This window comes from Dromiciops gliroides, chromosome 1 (assembly GCF_019393635.1).
Source record: "Dromiciops gliroides isolate mDroGli1 chromosome 1, mDroGli1.pri, whole genome shotgun sequence".
NCBI lineage: Eukaryota > Metazoa > Chordata > Mammalia > Microbiotheria > Microbiotheriidae > Dromiciops > Dromiciops gliroides.
The window spans coordinates 291121662-291135180 of record NC_057861.1 but is presented as its reverse complement, the minus strand read 5'-3'; positions in this window follow the sequence as shown (position 1 = coordinate 291135180).

Sequence of the window (13519 nt, the reverse complement as noted above, 5' to 3'; positions counted from 1 at the left end):
GGGCTCAACAAAGTGAAAGGGGCTTGGAGTTAGAAGAAAGCAGCTGAGCAGTGAAAGCACAGGGAGGCTGGAGTGAAGGAAAAAAAGAGTAAAAGTTGGAGAAAACTGGAGCATACCTGAAGGCAAGAGGCAGTAAAGATCCTTATTAAAAGCAGACAGGTAGTATAATTTGCATTTCTTTACTCTTATCTTTTACATTGATTTTTATAAATAAACTCTGCTTTGATTATTTAATTAAGAGGCTTCTTAATCTTTTGCTTATCGATTTGGGAGCAGTGTGGAGAAATTATAAACAGCCCATACTAATTAATATCAGTCAGATAACAAGTTAGTCAAAAGTCCCCACATTAGTCCTCTGGTTAGTTTAGGCCCCTAGTACGATTAGGGCCCAGCTATTCAGTAAAATATTTTCACAGAATGAAGCTTCATTACATGGAATTCTTCCTTAAGAATTCTCTATTCCAGAAGATGGTGGAGAGAAGCCAAGAAGTTGCCTGAGCTTTTCTGTGTTTCCCTCAAAAACAACATTAAGTCAAGCCTCTAAACACTACAAAAAGAGAGACACAATCCTCCTATTTGAGATAATTAAGAAGACTTCTGAAAAGGTCTGTCTCACCTGGATGAAAGGGAAGTGAGGCTCAGCACTGCCTGGCTCAGCTGGCAACTTAACTCAGCACCAGTCTACTCACTGGGCAGCTCAACAGTGCTGCAAGTAGAAACAGCTGAGAGTGGGGCAGCTGACAGCAGTAAGAAGCTTGCAACAGCAAACCTTGTGCCCCAAGAGCAGACTTCAACTTTATAAATTTAAAAATAGGTTACAACATGAGCAAAAGACAAAAAAGGACCCCTACCACCGACAGCTTCTATGGTGAAAGGGAAGACCAAAACTCAAACTCAGACGAGTTTGTCAAAATGCCTACAAGTGAAGACTTAAGTGGGAAGATGATCTTGTCTCAAGACTAAAATCCCTTCTTTGAAGAGCTCAAAAAAGGCTTTTAAAAACCAAATGAGAGAGGTAGAAGAAAAAATGGAAAAAAGAAATGAGGGAAATGAGAGTTACACTGCAAAAAGAAATATAAAAATTCACTGAGGAAAACAATTCCTTAAAAAATACAATTGGCCAAATGAGAGAAAAAAAATGACCAAAGGGGAGAACAAATTGGCCAAATGGGAGAAAAAAAATTGGCCAAATGGAAAAAGAGATGCAAAAGCTTGCTGAGGAAAATAAGGCCTTAAAAAGTAAAATTGGGCAGATGGAAGCTAATAACTCCATGAGACACCTATCTGTTGAGCAAAATCAAAAGACTGAAAAAAATAGAACAAAATGTGAAATACCTCATTGGAAAATTAACGACCTGGAAAATAGAGCAAAGAGAGGTAATTTGAGAATTATTGGACTATCTGAAAGCCATGATCAAGAAAAAAAAGTCTAGACACCATATTCCAAGAAATTATCAAGGAGAACTGCCCTGAAATTGTAGAATCAGAGGATAAAATCATCACTGAAAGAATCCACAGATAATTTCCTGAAAGAGACCCCAAAAGGATCACTTCAAAGAATATTGTAGCCAGACTCCAGAATTATCAGGTGAAGGAGAAAATACTCCAAGCAGCCAGAAAGAAACCATTTAAATATCATGGAGCCACAGTCAGGATTGCACAGGACATGGCAGCTTCAACATTAAAGGATCACAGGGCTTGGAATATGATATTCAGGAAGGCATAGGAGTTTGGATTACAACACATAATCAATTACCCAGCAAAACTGATCATTCTCTTTCAGAGGAAAGGATGGGCCTTCAATGAAATAGGGGACTTCCCAGGATTCCTGAGAAAAATAAAAGAACTGAACTGAAAATTTGATCTTCAAATACAATACTCTAGAGTAATATAAAGAGGTAAATGGAGTGGGGTTGTGGATAGGCAGGATGGTGGGACGGTTGTTCAATACTGTTAAATTGTTTGCATCCCTAAGAGTAGGATAATACTTTTACCTATTGAGATCTGTAGCTCTATTAAGGTATTTTTATTAAATTGCCTTTGATGGGATGATATAAATAAACTTAGGGGGCAGAATAAAAGAAGAGTAGGTCGAGGAGAGGAAGAGGGAGGTGAAATGGGGTTAATTATATCATATGAAGAGGCACAAAATGAACACATTACAATAGAGGGAAAGAAGGGAAAGGTGAGCATTGTTGCAACCTTATTCTCATCAAATTTGGTTCATGGAGGGAACAAAATACACTCCCGTTTGTATAAAGGAACTTATCTTACTCTTTAAGGAAAAGAAAGGGGAAAGGGGAAAAGGGTGGTATTGATAGTGTGGTAAAATAATGGAATTTGGCACATGCCCAGGGTTACCACCTGATTGATTTAATAGTGTTTGAATTGGGTGTGAATGAGAAACTACTAAGTACCCACTTAAGATTGTTTAGATTTTTAGCCACACCTGGACAGCCCTGTTAAACCTAGTTTAAATTTGGCCAACCCTGAGAAGGAGTGTCCTCAGAGACTGTGGGCTGCATCATCAACAGGGGACCTGTCTCAGCCACACAATTTGAAGGACATCCCCTTTAGGGGAGGGAGAAAAAAGTAGAAAAAGAGACCCTCAACAGGAAATTGGGATCTTTTTCATGCTCGTGAGCTTCCGGGAGCAGACTGCAAAAAGGCTGCACAGTTGTTTCCTACTGAAACTACAGACCCCAGGTAGTGAGTTAATAAAAACGAATCTAACTCTGAATTAGCTGATCTGGAAGCAAGTTTTGGGATTGTGTCAGCCTTTGCTAGAGGCAAGGAGATTATCCATTTTCCTCTCCCCCTAATCCCTTGTCATTGGTTTAATTAATTTCACCTTTCCTGTGTATTTTATTCCCATTAATAAAACTTGATTTGTTTGTGGAAAAGGGGCTGTCAATCCCCTTTCTTATTGGTGTGCGAGAAATAACTAAAAAAAGCAGTTCAGGGCAGCTAGGTGGCTCAGTGGATAGAGCACTGGCCCTGGATTCAGAAGGACCTGAGTTCAAAGCCAGCCTCAGACATTTGACGCTTACTAGCTGTGTGAGCCTGGGCAAGTCACTTAACCCCCATTGCCCTGCCAAAAACAAACAAACAAAAAGATAGTTCAGAGGGGAGGAAACTTGGGACATAGAGATCCCTCATTATTTTCTGAACCCCAATATTACAGTGAGCCACCCAATTAACTCTCCTCATATTAAATTTGGCCCCTACAATAGAAGGGAGGGCAGAAGCAGGGGATGGGGTGGGGGAAAGGGCAAGAAAAAGAAGGCCAACTGAAAAAAGGGAGGCCAGATTGAGGTAGGCACTGGTCAGGAGCAAAACACTAGTTAAGAAGAATAGGGTGAAAGAAGGGAAAAAAAGAGTAGAAACAAAGGGGAAAAGAGGATGGAGGGAAATAAACAGTTAATGATCTTAACTGTGAATGTGAATGGGATGAACTCTCCCATGAAATGAAAGTGAATAGCAGAGTGGGTTAAAAATCAGAAACTTACAATATGTTGTTTAAAGGAATCACATTTGAAGCACAGAGATACACACAAAGTAAAGGTAAAAGGTTGGAGCAAAATAAATTATGTGTCAGCTGAAGTAAAAAAAAAGCAGGGGTAGCAAATCTAATCTCAGAAAAAGCAAAAGCAAAAATAGATCTAATTAAAAGAGATAAGGAAGGAAATTACAACTTGCTCAAAGGTATGATAGATAATGAAGTAATATCAATACTAAGTATGTATGCACCAAGGGGTATAGCGACCAAATTCTTAGGGAGAAGTTAAATGAATTACATTAGGAAATATGCAGTAAAACTATATGAGTAGGGGATCTGAACCTTCCCCTCTCAGAATTAGATAAATCTAATCACAAAATAAATAAGAAAGTTGAGGAGGTGAATAGAATATTAGAAAAAGTAGATATGATATATATCTGGAGAAACTTTAATGAAAATAGAAAAGAATATACTTTTTTCTCAGCAGTACATGGCACATACTAAAAAAATTGACCATGCATTAGGGCACAAGAACCTCATAATTAAATGAAGGCAGAAATAGTAAATGCATACTTCTCAGATTATGATGCAATAAAAATTACACATAATGAAGAGCCATGGTAAGGTATACTGAAGAGTAATTGGAAACTAAACAATCTCATCCTAAAGAATGAGTGGGTCAAACAATAAATCATAAAAATAATAAATAACTTCAAGGGAATGACAATAGTGAGACAACATAAAAAATTTATAATAGGATACAGCCAAAGCAGGGCTTACAGAAATTTGAAATCTCTAAATGCTTACATGAATAAAAAATAGAAAAATGAGATCAATGAACTGGGCATGCAATTTAAAAAACTAGAAAAAGAACAAATTAAAAATCCCCAACTAAATAATAAATTAGAAATCATGAAAATTAAAGGAGGAATTAATAAAATTGAAAGCAATAAAACTAATCAATAAAAGCAAGAGCTGGTTTTATGAAAAAAATCAATAAAGTAGATAAGCTCTTGGTTAATTTGATTAAAAAAAGAAAGAAGAAAATCAAATTACCAGTATCAATAATAAAACGGGTGATTTTAACACCAAAGAAGTCATAATTAAATCAATAATTAGGAGCTATTTTGCCCAACTGTATGCCAATAAATTTGACAATCTAAATTAAATGGATGAATATTTACAAAAACACAAATTGTCCAGGCTAATTGAAGAGGAAATAAAATCCTTAAATAGGCCTATTTTAGAAAAAGAAATTGAACAAGTCATCACTGAACTCCCTAAGGAACAAATATCCAGGTCCAGATGGGTTTAAAAGTGAATTCTACCAAACATTTAAAGAACAATTAATTCTAATACTATACAAAATATTTGGAAAAACAGGTGAAGAATGAGTTCTACCAAATTCCTTTTATGACACAAATGTGGTGATACCTAAACCAGACAGAGCCAAAACAGAGAAAGAAAATTACAGACCAATTTCCCTAATGAATATCAATGCAAAAATCATAAATAAATTTGACCATGTGATCAATAGGATAATACTCTGTGACCAGGTGGGATTTATACCAGGAATGCAAGAATGGTTCAACATTAGAAAAACTATTAACTTAATCAACTACATTAATAACAAAACTAACCAAAACCTTATGATTATCTCAATAGATGCAGAGAAAGCATTTGACAAAATACAATACTCATTAAAAAAACTAGAGAGCATAGGAATAGCTGGAGCTTTCCTTAAAATAATAAGCAGTATCTACCTAAAACCATCACCAAGCATTATATGTAATGGAAACAAGTTAGAGGCATCCCCATTTATATCTCAGGTAAAACAGGTCCATTATGACCTCTATTATTTACTATTGTACTACAAATATTAGCTTTAGTAATCAGAGAAGAAAAAGGAATTAAAACAGACAAGGAGGAAACAAAACTTTCACTCTTTGCAGATGAGATGATGGTATACTTAGAGAATCCTAAAGAATCAACTAAAAAACTGCTTGTAACAATTAACAACTTTAGCAAAGTTGCAGGATATAAAATAAAACCACATAAATGATCAGCATTTCTATAAATGAACAACTAAGTCCAACAGCAAGAGATAGAAAGAGAAATTCCACTTAAAGTAATGATAGACAATATAAAATACTTGGGAGTCTACTTGCCCAGACGAACTCAGGAACTCCATGAAACCAATGACAAAACACTTTTCACACAAATAAAATCATATCTATGTAATTGGAAAATTATCAATTACTCATGGATAGGCTGAGCTAATATAATAAAAATGGCAATTCTACCTAAGTTAATTTACCTATTCGGTGCCATACCAATCAGACTACCTAAAAATTATTTTATAGAGTTAGAAAAAAATAACAACAAAATTAATTTGAAAAAACAAAAAGTCATGAATATCAAGGTAACTAATGAAAAAAATGCACAGGAAGGTCAGTTAGCCTTATCAAATTTGAAGCTATACTATAAAGTGGCAGTCATCAGAACTATTTGTTACTGGCTAAGAAATAGACTGGTGGATCAAAGGTTAGGCACAGGAGACACAGTAATAAATGACTATAGTAATGTACTATTTGATAAACACAAAGACTCCAGCTTCTGGCATAGGAACTCAGTATTTGACAAAAACTGCTGGGAAAACTAGAAGATAGTATGGCAGAAACTAGGCATAGACTAACATCTTACACCTTATACAAAAATAAGGTCAAAATGGATTCAAGACAGGCATAAAGGTTAAATATCATAGATAAATTAGGAGAGGAAGGAATAGTTAACCTCTCAGACCTGTGGAGAAGAAAACAATTTATATCCAAATAGGAGATAGAGAATATTATGAAAGGTAAGATGGAAGACTTTGATTACATTAAAGTAAGAAGCTTTTGTACAAACAGAAGAAATGCAGCCAAAATTAGAAGTGAGGCAGAAAACTGGGAAATGATTTTTATAGCCAGCATTTCTGAGAAAGGCCTCATTTCTAAAATATATCAGGAACTAAATCAAATTTATAAATGGTTAAAGGATATGAACATGCAGTTTTCTGATGAAGAAGTCAAACCTATTGTTTGTCATATGAAAAAATGCTCTAAAACACTAATGATCAGAGAAATGCAAATTAAAACAATTCTGAGGTACCACCTCACCTCTATCATATTGGCTAATATGACAAAAAAAAGGAAAATAATAAATGTTGGAGAACCTTTGGAAAAATTGGAATACTAATGCCTTGTTGGTGGAGCTGTGAACTGATCCACCCCTTCTGGAGAGCAATTTGGAATTATGGCCAAAGTCCTATGGGACAGTTCATACCCTCTGACCCAGTGGTACTACTGCTAAGTCTGTATCCCAAAGAATCTATAGAAAAGGTAAAAGGACCCACATGTATAAAAATATTAATTGCAGCTCTCTTTATGGTGGCAAAGAATTCTAAATCAAGGCAATGCCCATCAATAGGGAAATGGCTAAACAAGTTGACAATATGAATTTAATGGAATACTATTGTTTTATAAGAAACAATGATCAAGAGGAGTTCAGAGAAACCTGGAAGGACTTACATGAATTTATGCAGACAGAGAGAAGCAGAACCAGGAGAACCTTGTGCACAGTATCAGCAACATTGTGTGATGAACAATGGCAATAGTCTTATCTCTTCTCAGCAGTGCAACAATCCAAAACAGTTTTGAAGAAATCATGATAGAAAATGTTCTCAACATCCAGAAAAAAAGAATTGTGAATTATGAATACAGATTGAACCATACTGTTTCTACTTTTGGACTGCTTTTTTTCCCTTCTTTTGTTGTTTTTTCCTTTGTGCTCTGATTCTTCTTTCCCAAGATGACTATTGTAGAAATATGTTTAATGTGATTGTACACATAAAACCTATATCAGACTGCTTTCAGTCTTGGGGAGGAGGGAGGGAAAGGAGGGTAGGAGAAAAAAATTTGGAAATAAAACTCCTGTGAAAACTAATGTTGAAAACTATCCTTATATGTAACTGGAAAATAATAAAATACTTTAAAAAAAAGGGAATTCTCTATTCTAAATAAACCCAGAGCCCTTTTCATCCCACATTCTTACATTCCATATGCTATACTAAGCACAGAAGATGCAAAATTAAAACAAACAAAAACTTTCCCTGCCATCAAGGAACTTATTTTCTTCTAATAGAGGAAACAGGCATTTCTATACAAATATATTAACACCACCCCCAACACACACACACACACACACACACACACACACACACACACAAACAATAAATAAAATACAAGACAAGTTTTTGGTTGTTTAGTAGTGGAAAGGTGTCTGTGTGATCAGGAAAATTATCATAAACCAAGTATATTCTAGGTCTATGGGGAAACTGTGCAAAGAAAATTTAGTATATCATTCACATGTGAAGATCATCCAAAGAGACCACTTTTATAAGCTCTACACAAAATGTGAGGCTAGAGACCAAGTGTGTGGGTTCTACTTAACTGATAGTTAAAAAAGAAAAATGAAGTTTGTTGTTAATAATTTGAAGATCCATTTAATTTTTTCTTCTGCTTGCTATCCTTCTATTTTTATTTATAAATGCCCTCAGGATAACTTTGCTTAATTGGGCCTCTTTCCAATCTTTATTTAAACTGCTGCATCTTTTTTATGAGGTGATACAAATCACTATTTCTTTCACCATTATTTTCTAACTGAGTTTCCATTCTAAATTCGTATTACAGTTGGCTGTCATAGCTCTTTTCTTGGAAAGTTAGATAAGCATTTTTTGACTGATGTGCTTTTCGGATTATTTTGGTCTCCTTGTTCTAACAATTGATTTATAACATTTAAACTTGTGCCTGAAATTATTTTATACTATTCTGCTGTCCTTTTTTCCATCCACATCATTTTTGTCATTGTCAGTCACTCATTTAAAAAAAAAATTGATAGCTGTTTTAATTACACATCACATTCTTTTCTTTTATTCTTTATTCCAGATTCATATCAATTTTTTAGTGAGGCAATTGGGGTTCAGTCATTTGACCACGGTCACACAGCTAGTAAGTGTTAAGTGTCTGAGGCCAGATTTGAACTCAGGTACTCCTGACTCCGGAGCTGGTGCTCTATCCACTGCACCACCTAGCTGCCCCCAGATTCATATTAATTTGATCTTTCCTCTAACAACTCAGTGTTCTAATTGTACCCAGATTCAAGAATGAATCTCTTATTCTCAAAGAAGAACTTTCCATTTGTTAAAAGATAATCATTTTCATTTCTTTGATGTTATTTTATATAGCCATTCTCAATAAGTTGGATTAATTTCTTGAAGAAAGCAGGTATAATATGAAGCTCCCCTAGAGTCTTTGATTTTATCCATTCCTAATGGTTGGTTAATGATTTCCAATGTGTCTCTTGTTATCCTCTCTATTGCACTCTTTGAACAGAAGCCAGTAGGGATTCAATAACATTTTTATTTCATTTGATGGGTCCTGTAGAGTAATTTTTATAATTATTCTATTGTGTCATCCTTTGTGACAATCATGAATAAGCTGCAATTGTTTTCATTGTACCTTTTTTCTTCTTTTCCAACTAGTTATCTGCCTCTCTTTTTATGCCAGATCCTTCTCAAGAAACCTTGCATCAATCTTTATCTAGCCACCGACCTAAGAACTCCAAAGATACCTTAGAAAGGTCTCCTATAGCCCCAGATCCAAACCATTTTCCTCCTGGTCCCTTTCTTGGCCTCAGAACTTCTTCAGAGGGCCTTACATCAGCAGCTCAAGGCAAATCATAATTACAAAGGATCCAAAGGTCAATGGAATTTATATTTATTTTGTTAGTCCTCATAGTGGGTGTCAGTAAATTGCAATATGATATTAACAATGATATGTGTTTCAAAGACGTTCATGACAGAAAAAAGCTGATCCTTTATTTTGGTCATATTTAAATACAATAGATGGAAAACGTTTGAGCCACACTGTATATTCAGACCAGAACCAGACTATTTCCAGTGTTTGCTATGGATTATTTCTGGAAGACTTATGGAAAAGGATTTTTCATATTCACATAGAATGTGAAGGGAGTTTTGGAATTCACTGATAGAGTATTCTCACGAATGAGGTAACAGATCCACTTAAATATCTAAATAAGAAACAGGTTTACTTTAACAGAGCTTTCTGGATCTAATTAATAAAATCCCAAATACTTCTTGAGCCTGATGGGTTAATATTTTTATTTGATCAAAAAAAGAAAACAAAATAATACAACTATATATCCCTGAGAGCCCTTCACATTGTGGACCCTTTTCACTTACCCTGAAGTCACTTGTCCTATTGGAGTTGATACATATTTAGTTTCTCTGTTTAGAAGCCTCCATGGATGTTTCATTTACTAAGTCAATTAGAATGACTGCAATTTCAAAGGAAATGATACATAACAGTCAACAACATGAAATTAAAATAGATCTTTATTCTCCTGATATATTTGAGTGACTCCTCATCCATCCTGCTCATTTCCTAAGGGAGTGCTATTTGGCTTCCAATGAGCCCTTCCATCTCCCTAACATAATAGAAGGAGAAAGCCAGATACTTACAGAAGGAGTCTGCTCCACATCTCTGGGACTTTGGTTTATGCATTTGACCAGACTAATGTTTTTGTCTTTTCCTTCCAGTTGTTTTGGTTCTTGTTTTCAGGTGTTTTTGTTTTTGTTTTGTTTAATCATTGTTCCTTTGAAAACTAGTCAGTTTCTCTGTAGGCAACCACTTGGCCACTTATTATCCTCTAGATTTTCATCGTCCTTTGAAATTTACTCCCAGAATGCTATAGACTTTTGGCTCATGTAGTTTCCAAAAGTAAATATGACATTTTTCCCCTCTGGGCCCATCAAATGACATAATGGTAGCCACCCACTTCACCTATGAGTAGAGCAAGTACAGTTTTCTGCTTACAATCACATCAAACGTGATATAGTATAACTTTTGGCTACATAAAAACAAGTGTTCACAATTTTTTCTTCTTCCTTCCCCCAGAGGAAGTCATTTTGTAAATATCATATTAAATATGTATGTTGTGATCCTATTTTATTCAAAAAAGTTTAATAAGGAAATATGTATATACAAACACATTCATAGAGATATATGGGTAGAGATAAAGAACTATCTTTATATCATCTACATCTATATATTTATGTCTGTCTGTATCTGTCAGTCTATCCACTTTATCCCTGACTATACCTTCAGTGACAGCCTCAGCACAATGACAAAGAAATGTCAGTTGAAATAGTCCTTGCTCCTAGTTATTGCTAGTTCTAAGTTCTTTCTTTACTACCAACATTCACCTTTGAAGTTCATAAGCAGGAAGAGTTCAGAGAAACCTGGAAGGACTTGCATGAACTGATGATGAGTGAGATGAGCAGAAGCAGAACATTATGTGTTGATCAACTGTGATAGATGCGATTCTTCTCACCAATACAATGGTATAAGATAGTTCCAAAGGACTCATGATGGAAAAGACTCTCCAAGTCCAGAAAAAAAAGAACTGTGGAATATGGATGCAGATTGAATCATACTATTTCTTTTGTTCTTGGTGCTGTTGTTTTTCTTTTTTGAGGTTTTTCCTTTCTGTTCTCATTCTTTCCTTATAACATTACTAATGCAGAAATATGTTTAATGTTATTGTACATATATCACATATATCAGATTACTTGCTGTCTTGGGGGGAGGGGGAAGGAGGGAAGAGAAGGAGAAAAATTTGAAACTAGAAATCTTATAAAAACAAATGTTGAAAACTATCTTGACATGTAACTGGAAAATAATAGTTTACTTTTATAATTAAAACATTATTGGGGCAGCTAGGTAGGATAGTGGATAAAGCACTGGCCCTGGATTCAGGAGTACCTGAGTTCAAATCCAGCCTCAGACACTTGACACTAGCTGTGTGATCCTGGGCAAGTCACTTAACCCCCTTTTCCCCGCAAAACAACAACAAAAACAACAACAACAAAACAAAACAAAAAAACCATTATTGCTTAGAAAAAATAAATAATTTTTTAAAAAAGCAAGTAGCTTACCTCTATTACCTATTCAAATTATTAAGAAAAGAAGCCAGATATCCCAATAGGAGGGGAATCATATTGAGGAGCTTTTTGGATGAACCAGTAGGAACAGAGATAGACAGAAGGGGGATGATAAAATTATGGCAGGACACTTTATTAGAATGAGCATGTAAAAAGATGGGGGAAAGAAATGACTCATATTAGAAGTCAGAAAAGTTGAGTTCTATATTCAGTGAAGCAATGACTTTCTATGTAATCTTCATAATTTTTCCCCATTGCCAGGCTCAGTTTTCTCATCTGTAAAAATAATTAGATGATCTCTAAAGTCCATCCTAGTTGTGACAGTCTGTTCTAGGTAGTATTACACAGTCACACTGAAGCTGAAAGATGCAAGATGACTTATCAAAGGTCATAGAAACAAGTAACAGAGACAGAAACCAAACTAGCTTCCTGAAGGGAATAAAGGCACATTCTAAATAATCCCAGAGAGTAAAATCAAATTTAGATTGAGCATATATCAATAACAGTTGAAATTTAATGGGAGAAAGTATTTAGTGTCAACCTATTTGGTTATATATCTTTAAACTTTATATTTACTTAAAGTGTTTGGAGCAAAAGTAGGGAAAAGACAGTGAATAATGGATTCAGCCAGTTTTGTAAGTTCCATTTTAATAGAAAAATGAAAAAAGTTAAAGGGTTTTTGTAATTTTTATTTCTCTTAGTAATTTACCGAAGAATTGCCCACCATAATTAGTAAGCAACTGTCCCCCTGATGGCAAATAATGCACTTGCAGGCATAACAACTGGAGGAATAACTGGTCTCTTTAAGGCTGAACCATAACAACACCTGTAAAGTGATGACAAATATCATCCATGACATATTTATCTTTCTCTTCTGTTCCTTCATCTAACTTTTCTTCTCTGCATTTATTTCCTTCAATCTCTACCTAATTAGAAATATGCTCACTTTGGACTATGAATAGTATTTGGGGTTCATTCTGTAGCTTTGAAATGTATTTCCTATTGAACTGGCTATTTATATTGATTTCTTTTGTTAGAGTTGAATTAAAAGTTTTAATTTCTTCTCCTTTTTTCTTCCCTCTCACTCTGAAACAAATTAGAGCAACTAAATAGTAATGATATATCTGCTAATTCAATCAGTGTATGTATATTTAGAAAGGGATTCCTTTAAAAATATATATTATTTGACTTCTATGACATAAAATCTACATTAAAAAATCAGCTACCTATTATATACATTTGAGTTCATGCCATTTAAAAATAACTACTGATTTCCATGTGTTATTCTATGCAGATTAGCCACTGCACCTTACAGCATTATCAAAACACATGTGGCAGCTAGGTGAAACAGTAGATAGAGCACTGGCTCTGGGGTCAAGAGGAACTGAGTTCAAATCTCATCTCAGACACTTACTAACTGTGTGGCCCTGGGCACATAATTGCCTTAACACCCAGTTGTCTTAAACTTCCAAGGCCATCTCCTGTCATTCTGATATATACCTTAGCACTGGACCCAGATGGCCCTGGAGGAGACAGTAAGGTTGGTGACCTTTCACAGCCTTCCCTTAGTTAAATGCAATTCATAGCAAGTCATGACATTACCCTGATGTCATGGTCCTCTTTGAGCATAAAGGACAAACAACAACAATCAAAGTATGGATTCATATTTGTGAGTGTATAAACACACACAAGGTATATGTGCATATATATACACATATGAGTGTGTCTTTGGGTTTTCATTTTTTCATTGATAATAGATTAGTTAAGCACTTAAAAACATTTATTCATATTAAAACATACATTGTTTTTTAGTCTTGTATAAAATTCAGCTATAACCATTTCCTTGACAACAGAACATGAGAGTATGTATGCATTTTAAAATGTTAGCAAATACCATATGACCTCTCTATCTAGCATTTGCACTTTAATAATTTATATCATATTCATTTTTAAAGACC